Source organism: Vulpes lagopus, chromosome 2 (assembly GCF_018345385.1).
Source record: "Vulpes lagopus strain Blue_001 chromosome 2, ASM1834538v1, whole genome shotgun sequence".
NCBI lineage: Eukaryota > Metazoa > Chordata > Mammalia > Carnivora > Canidae > Vulpes > Vulpes lagopus.
Genome location: NC_054825.1, coordinates 16,144,406 through 16,153,452, shown reverse-complemented (window position 1 = coordinate 16,153,452; position 9,047 = coordinate 16,144,406). Strand labels below are relative to the sequence as shown.

The 9,047-nt window shown below is 46.4% G+C and overlaps 1 protein-coding gene across 1 annotated transcript in view; it reads left to right on the top strand.

Annotated features, from left to right (window-relative positions):
* Positions 1 to 5,805: 5,805 nt before the first annotated feature.
* The window catches only part of VWA2 (von Willebrand factor A domain containing 2), a 46,921-nt gene continuing 43,679 nt past the window's right edge, over positions 5,806 to 9,047 (top strand). The window contains exon 1 of the mRNA XM_041743126.1: positions 5,806 to 6,024. The gene's annotated coding sequence lies outside the window, so the exon portion shown is untranslated. The remainder of the gene's footprint in view (positions 6,025 to 9,047) is intronic.

Below are 9,047 nucleotides of genomic sequence, written 5' to 3'. Positions count from 1 at the left end.
AATGGGGAAAATTAACAATACAGGAAACAACAAATGTTGGAGAGGATGTGGAGAGAGTGGAACCCTCTTGCACTGTTGGTGGGAATGGGAACTGGTGCAGCCACTCTGGAAAACTGTGTGGAGGTTCCTCAAAGAGTTAAAAATAGACCTGCCCTACGACCCAGCAATTGCACTGCTGGGGATTTACCCCAAAGATGCAGATGCAATGAAGCGCCGGGACACCTGCACCCCGATGTTTAAGCAGCAATGTCCACAATAGCCAAACTGGAAGGAGCCTCGGTGTCCATCAAAAGATGAATGGATAAAGATGTGGTTTATGTATACAATGGAATATTACTCAGCCATTAGAAACGACAAATACCCACCATTTGCTTTGACGTGGATGGAACTGGAGGGTATTATGCTGAGTGAAATAAGTCAACTGGAGAAGGACAAACATTATATGGTTTCATTCATTTGGGGAATATAAAAAAAGTGAAAGGGAATAAAGGGAAAGGAGGAAAAAAATGAGTGGGAAATATCAGAAAGGGAGACAGAACATGGAAGACTCCGAACTCTGGGAAATGAACCTAGGGGTAGTGGAAGGGGAGAAGGGCAGGGGGTGGGGGTGACTGGGTGGCGGGCACTGAGGTGGGCACTTGACAGGATGAGCACTGGGTGTTATTCTGTACGTTGGCAAATTGAACACCAATTAAAAATAAATTTATTTAAAAATAAAAGTTCAAACATTGCACTTTTATTAGATGAAAATGTGTGCTGCTTTTGCTCAAAATTCTTTCACTTTTTCATTCTTATATTCTTGTGGCTGCTGTTTTGCTAACTTTCTGTATATAGTAGGAGCAATGGAAGATTAGTTCATTCTCAGTTCAATTCCAGCCACCATGAAAATGCAGATGAAAACCAAGTAATCACAAAATTGGCCTTTTCATTATGGAACATTAGAGAAGCAAGTCAAAGAACACATAAAAAAATAAGTCACAGTTTCTTAGATTCCACTGTTTTTTATGGTACTAGAAATCCAAATACAAAGAGTTTAAGTGGAGTTTAATATTACTTGGTGGTCCACCTATTTGTCTTGTTCCCCCAAAGAGACAAATACTAATTAATCTATAGCACTAGTTTCACAAGTAGAGATCTGAATTAATGTTCTATAATCCTCTACTGGGCCTATTTTAATTAACATTCAAGTATTTATTGACCTCTAGCTACTTGCCTGGGATCAAGGTAGGTGCTGTGTTTATTGTGCATTAGGCTCATGTATGATCTATCACACCTTCTGATTTGGGTGTTTTCATTTCCCTCAAAATACATAGTTCAGTCAGATAAGTATAATATTGCTGAAACTGTATAATCAACCTTTCGCAGAGGCCATGTAAATATTGAGATAAAGGTGTGGATGTGGAAGTATATTTGATATGCCTTTTTTTTTTTTTTTGGTAGAATTCTTTTGCCTGGGGCAACTAGACATGTAAAAGTCACAAAACTGAATGAAGGTTGTTAATATGCTGAACTTGAGCTCTCCCGCTATATGGTAAGCGTGCCAGAAAACCAGTAGATGAGGATCTTTATCTGCCTGCAGGGCCCTCAACAGACGTATTCCAAGAGGGGAATTAAGTGATCACAAGACTTGCTCCCAGGAAGCTGCCAGCCCAGAGTGGTAAACCATTAGTGTAACTAGTGGGCTCATCATAACACAACTACTGCCCAGACTGGGCAAACTGATCCCTTCTGGGGCAGGCTGGAGAGTAGTAGCCCGAGGCTACTCACCAGTGTAGGTGGTTCTGTAGCTGGTCATGCACCCACACAGTGTTTACTCATTAAACACACAGGATTCTCAAGGATGGTTTTTGCCTTGTTTTTCCAGATGAAAGGAATTGGAGGGCAGCCTGTGATTCCAAACACTCCGATTCCTAGGGTGATTTTTTGCTTGCCAGAATTAAAGCAAGGTTCAAGTTATATTAAGACTACTGCATGTGTGCACAGGGTAGGAGTGGCAGAGGCTCACCCAGAAATCCTGACAAGCTTTTTGCTGCCCTGAATGTGAGTCAAGTTGCCACTTAGACACGGCTGTCCACTTCCCTAGGAAGCCTCTTGAACCTCAGCAGTAGCCTTCAGATAACCTGGAATTGGTTTCACTGAAGACTTGAGCTGCCCAGCCTCATCCATTTTCCTGCACTTTCCTTTTTACCTTGAGACACTGAAGTGATGCTACTCTTAAAACCTTGTACTGATAAACATTCCAGGAAATGAGACAGACTGAGGTTTATAATAAGCCCATTCTGCCCCCAAGGGTGTGCCCAGATTCCTCTCAGAATGCATTTAACACACAGTATGGCAATCATCCATGTGTAAAAACTGAAGATAAAAATTTGGAAGTATTGGCAGTTGGGAGAAGTGCTTACAGTTTTGGGTGTTGGTCAAATGACTGTTACCCAAGCCCTTGCCTTTGGAGGCATTCTGTGTTTCCTTATTCAGCCAGAAAGCATTCCATTTCCCAAAAATAAATCCAATAGCCTTGTGTGTGATTCTTCTCATTGTCTTAAGGAGTTGGGTTGTATGCTTTAGCTCTTAAAGCAGTTGGTGCTTACCCCAAACCTAAGGGTCTCTAGGGCTTTGAGATGCAGTGTTTCTGTTCCACAAGTCCCCCTGCCATGACATTGTTCTTTCACTGCCCTTTGCTCTGTGGGTTTTACTCTGGCTTAATAATGTGCTGCCTGTGGAGCACTTGAGAATCAGGCCCTTTGTTTCTTCTGGGATGATTTCTTGGCCATTTTAATATGCGGTTTCCTGTTCTTTTACTTTTCTAGTGAGTTCTGGGAAATCCACATTTGCAGTTCTATAACCTATCCTCCTCTGGGTCTTTTCATACCTGTTCCACCTTGCTTTCATCATTTAGGGGGACGAGGTACAAATAATTTGGGGGCTTCCACAGGTTTGGGAACCATTGCTTTCCTAAACCTGCAATTTTATAGGCCAAAAAACTGAGCATTTAAAAGTGAAGCATCTTTTCTCTCTCACAAGGCCAGTAGGTGGGAGAGCTGGATTGGAAACCCCAGATTCCCTCATTTCCAAAGCAATGGTCATTCCACAACACTGGGGGGTCTCCTTTGTATTGCTGAGTCCTGAAGTCCCCAATTACTCTCTGCATGAAATTCATGCCTTGTATGTTCACCGAGGCATGCTGTATAGGACAATTCTCGTAAAAAGGCACGTCGTAGAGTTAGCAAGTATTGGGGCTACAAAGATGGATAAGGTAAGTCCTTGGAAGCAAGAGCTTCACAAACTCTTTGGGGTGATGGTCCTTCACAATGACTTTTTAAAATTTCCACAAATCTTTACAAACAAGGATTTGCTGTGGATAATAGGAGTAGCTGCCCAGCTTTGTGTAAAAAGCCTCCACCTCTCCCATTCTCCGTAGCCTGGTCTCTTGCCTTTCCCTCTACCCTGTATGCGCGTTTGCCAGATCTGACAGGACTATGATGTGAAGGAGTTTGAAGCAACTGGTAGCTCCACCAGTATTTATAGTTGTAGCCTTTTACTACTCCAGGATTAATGGAATAAAAATGTGAAATGCTCCCCAGTTAAAGCCATCAAACTGTCAGCGTCCAGAATTGAAATCTGGCTTTTTTGTTGTTAAAGATTTTATTTATTCATGGGAGTCAGAGACACAGAGACACAGGCAGAGAGAGAAGCAGGCTCCATGGCTCCATGCAGGAGCCTGATGCAGGACTTGATCCTGGAACTCCAGGATCACATCCTGAGCCACTCAGGCATCCCTGAAATCTGACTTCTCTAAGGTAGACCTTATTAGGTAAAGATGTGCTGATAAATGTTAGCTTAGCAACCAATTGTTAACAGGTGGGAGAGAGGGCTGTCAGCTATGAAATTTCCATTTTTGGCAAGACTTGGTCTGCCCTTCTCAAACCTCTGCAGTGGCACAGGACATTCCCTACATGTGGCTATTGGACACTTAAAATATGGCCAGTCCAAATTGAGATGTGCTATAAAATGTGAAATACAGAATTCTGAAGACTATAAACTGTATTTTACATTGGTTACACAAGATATTTGGGATCCGGGCTAATATTAGTTTCAACTATTCCTTTACACTTTATAAAACGTGGCAGCTAGAACATTTAAAATGACCTATTTACTTGCATTACCTTTCTGTGAGACCATGCCGATCCAGAAGTAGAGATACAACACCCGCCTTTCTTCCACTAAGCATTTAGGTCTGCTAAGTTCCCCTGCATAGGTCTCCTGTATTGCTTATGCTGCTCTGGCATGGCTCCATTTTTACCTAGTGTTGGAAGGAATTAGGTGAAAAATGAATCCTCCTTTCCCTCAATTCTGTGAATTTGAAAGATTTACTTATCACAGGTCACTTTCACTGGAAGCTGTCAGTGTTGGGAGTGTTGGAAATCAACTGACAATGAGACAAAGTGAAATGTCTTAATTTGTTTTAAAGGAAAAATGTAAACTTGGTCTATTGGACTGAAATTTCCAGGAATAATGGAGGGGTATGGAAAAGAGGAAACCGTTTGATGTTCCTACAGGGCAGTTTGATAATACACATCAGAAGCCTTAAATTGCTTATACCCTATAATCTAGAAATTTACCTTCTTGCACTCTGCTCCAAGTAAGTGAACAAAAACAAATGCCTGATTTTATGATTAAAAGTTAATGTTCAGGCAGCCCAAGTGGCTCAGTGGTTTAGCACCGCCCTCAGCCCAGGGCGTGATCCTGGGGACCCAGGATCGAGTCCCACGTCAGGCTCCCTGTGTGGAGCCTGCTTCTCCCTCTGCCTGTGTCTCTCATGAATAAATAAAAATATTTTTTAAAAAAGTCAATGTTCAACAGTAGGTTAAATACATTAGAACAAAGTAGTGGCTAAAAGTATAGATGTTCAAAAAGAAATATCTGATTGTTATGGTGTGTATAGACTGAACTGAAAAGAATGTAAATTTTTATGTGAGTAGAAGGACACTGGAAGAACACACACCCTGCTAACAGTGAGTATCTCTGGGTGGTGAAATAGGTGTGGTTCTGCAAATTCCTTACAGGCATTTTCTTTGCAACGAACACACATTGTGCAAATGACACCTTATTGATGAAACATGAAACTATAGATTATGCAGGAATAGCCAACACTTACTTATCCAGTGCTTAACGATATATGGGCATTATGCCATTTTGCTCGCTATCATTTGATTTTTAAAAATCCGGCACCTCCTAGGCTTAATCGAGGACGCGGGCCAAAAAGACCCGCTTATTACTTCCCACCTGCAAGAGCTGCACAGGCAGGTAAACGGCATTTGCCACGACCAATAGAAGCGATGCCAAAGCCAACATTTTCGCCTGGATCTGAGCAATAAATCCTGCGGAGTCGACAGCGGTGCTCAGAGGCCGGAGACCCGCGCGCAGGTAAGTACTTTGGCTAATTTGCCGGCCGTGGCCAGTGTCGTTAAGCCCGAGAAGCGATGCAGGCTCGGTTCCCGGGGGCGCCGCGCTCGCCGCCTCCCCTCGCGGCGAACTCCAGGTGCCCCACGTGGCTCCCACCCGGCGCCCCTCCGGCGGGCCTGCAGCGCCCCCTGGCCCGAGCCCAGCCCCAGGGCCAGCTCTGCAGCCGCGCCGCCCGCCGTGCGCTCCCCGCCGTGCGCTCCCCGCCGTGCGCTCCCCGCCGTGCGCTCCCCGCCGTGCGCTCCCCGCCGCGCTCGTCCGGGTGAGCCCGAGCCCCAGCCCCAGCCCCAGCCCCAGCCCCAGCCCGAGCCCCAGCCGTCCCCGCACCCCGGACCCCGCCAGGTGGCGCTCCCGGGTGGGGACGCGCGGCCCCCTGCGGCCCCGCGTGGACACGGCGTTGCGGGCTTTGTTCGGCTTTGTTGGCGCCGCACCTGAGCGCTCCCGGGGCCGCGGGCGTCCCGGGGCAGAGCGCACCTGGCGCGCACCTCCTCGCGCGGGGCTCCCGGCCGGCGGCCTCGGCTCGGACCGTGCCGGGGGGCCAGGGGTCCGCGGCGCGGAGCACAGGTAAGGGGCAGGGCTCGGTGCTGTGGGTGGAGGACGGAGCCAGGTCCTAAACCCGACCTGCCTGGGACAGCGAGTCTCCTGACCGGGAGGCTGCGGGAGGGGACTCACCTTTCTAATAAATGCTTTGGGGACATGCGCCTCAGGGCGTGTGCTGCCGTTAAGGTGACTCCTGTGCGATTTTCTCAGCAGTGGAGTCCCCCCCCCCCCCCCCGGCCCCCACAAGCGAAGCCTCTGCAAGAAGAGCCCTAGAAGGGCCGTCCAGAGGCTGGGGGATCTGTACTCCTGCTGATTCCGCATCACGGGGGATCCCCCGCCCCCCCTGCTTCCTGCATTCCTCCTCCTTGGGGCCTGGGCGCTTGGCCACCTGCTGGGAGAGTACACGGAGGGCCTCAGAATTGCACCTTTGAAACTTGCCAGGTGGCATTGATTTCATTGATTTAAAAAACTAATGGGTACCCAGGCAGAAAAGGGAGGAGGCACCTTCCTGCCCCTGTGGAATCTCTGGCTCTCCAGCCAAGAGGGGCCTTTCAGTGGGGACACCTGCAGTGTGTTTGGTGTCTTGGAACTGAATAATCGGAACCTGTATGACTTTCAAATTATGAGGTTCTCTAATTAAACAATTCCCCCCCCTACCTTTAAATGTTTTATAATTTCAGATGTAAAAATTCAAAGTCTGTCTGGCTTCCGTTGTGGCATTATAGTAAGAAATGTGCATTTGTTGAGGAAAGAGAAAAGAGTAGGAACAAGTCAGAAAAGTCAGAGAGGTACCACTGCAGTTGGCAAAGGCCATGTGAGTGAATTTGTTAAGTGCTGTTGGCTCTCAGCAGCCTACAGCCATTCTCTTCTTGTTGCTGATGCAGGCACCAGGCTGCATGGGCTGTTCTTCACCTAGGATATGGTCCTTAACTCTTCTTTTGTAGAAATCCAACCCAGAACTGTCTCTTGATGGTGTAAGAATTTTCCAGACAAGGTCCCCAGACAAATCCTAAGGAAGAGACAAGGGAATTCCTTCATCACACCTGTTTGAAAACCACCAGTGACATATTTTTCTTTAAATCTAGTTTTAGGCCTACCATCCAGAGCTTGGAGTTACTGCCCCCTTCCCCCCAGTAGGCTCTGGTCCCCTTCGAAGTGAATCATAGATGCCCATATTCTTACAGATGAGGAAACAGACCTAGAGAGGGCAAAAGACACCCCAGGAACCCAGACTCCTAGGTTTTTAATGAGCTGTATAAATGGCCCAGTCATTAATTGGCAAGTGATGACATTTGGGATAAACTGGTGTAAATAAAGAGCCTTTGTTACTAGTGCCCCCATCTTGTGTGTATCTTGCAGAGTATTTTCATTGTGCCCCCAATACCTGACAAGGTGCTGGGCACAGGGCAGATGCTTTATAGTTTTTGTTGAGGAAGTGAAATTCTTATATTGCTGGAAGGGTCAGGAACACTGTGAAATGTTTTAGAGCAGTTGTCCTCAAACTTTTGTGCTTCTGCACTACACAGATTCAGTTTAAGAGGAATTTTCATCAGGAGGAATGCAACAAAATTTTAAAATTTTATCCCAACTTTTAATTTTATCCTACAAGGAATTTATTTTTCCAAATAAAACAAACCCCTCCCATCATCCACAAGGCTCATGTAGGTCTCCAGGGGATGCTGCACGAGGGGGAGGGAGGCCTTTCCAGCCCCTGCTGCAGCATCACCCAAGGCCAGCACCCTGGGACACCTGATTGCACTGGAGGTCCCTTTCTTTAGTTTACCCTTCATTTTGTAGACAGCTCCAGACCTCTTCCATCCTTACCCACAGGATTACCTGTGGCCCTGCCCTCGATGTGATTACTGTTTTGGATCCTTCATTTCCTTTCCTCATCCGAGTCCCTTCTCTTCTACTGGGTTTCCTTACTCTCCATTTAGGAAACTTTGGCCTCACCCAGGACACTTTTGCACTGTGGTCTCATATGATCCTGGCATCAACCTTTTTGGGTAAATAGGATGGATGTTGTCACCCCCACTATTGAGGGAAGGAAATTGAAAGACTGAGGTGAAGGAATTTACTGAGAGGCTCATGTCTGGGCTTTCCAACGCCCTATTGCTCTTTGCACTTCTGTTTACTGCATGCTTCTTGCACAGCCAGGCTGCCCATGTCAGAAGACCTGGGCTGGATTCCAGACCTGTGGTTCACCAGCTCTTCAACCTTGGGTCTCAACTTCTATGAGACCATTTTCTTATGTATAAAATTAGTAATGATCATGTCTGCTCTATGGGGTGATAGGTGTTAATCTATTAAATGTCATGACCATTCTTTAACATTGTACATGTAGAAAGGGTTTTATATTAAAGATTTTATTTTATTTATTTTTAAAGATTGTATTTATTTATGCATGAGAGACACACAGAGAGAGGCAGAGACACAGGCAGAGGGAGAACCAGGCTCCCTGCGGGGAGCCTGATGCAGGACTGGATCCCAGGACCCGGGGATCATGCCCCGAACCGAAGGCAGTCAACTGCTGAGCCACTCAAGTGTCCCTAGAAAGTGTTTTACCATTAGGAGGGATGTTCACATCCTGTTTCACTGGATCGTTATACAACACGGCCTGAGTTCCAGAGTTTGTGAAACTGAGATTCACCCCAGTTGCTAGATGAATGACCCTGAGACCAGGGAAGCTGTTCCTTTTGCAGAGTCACCCAGGTAGTCAAAAGCAGAACTAGTCTGGAATTCTGTCTCTGGACTTATAGTCCTATGTGCATTCTCTTATACTCCTGCTTCCCAAAATCCAATGAACTTGGGTCTTGTACAGTTTAAATAGGGGGTTTTCAAATATCATCAGAGCAAACATCAGAATCCCTCTTGGCTACAAATGTCTCCCAGCAGGTGTGTCGAGGGTAGGGAGCCCTGAGATTCATGCCCGTCTGACCAGGGAATCCGTGCAGCACATCATTCATCCCTTGGTGCTGGCTTCTGGTTTTCCAACTGTGGATTCTAATAATTTGTGATTCTTTTAGAGGGAGCATGACTTTTCCTAA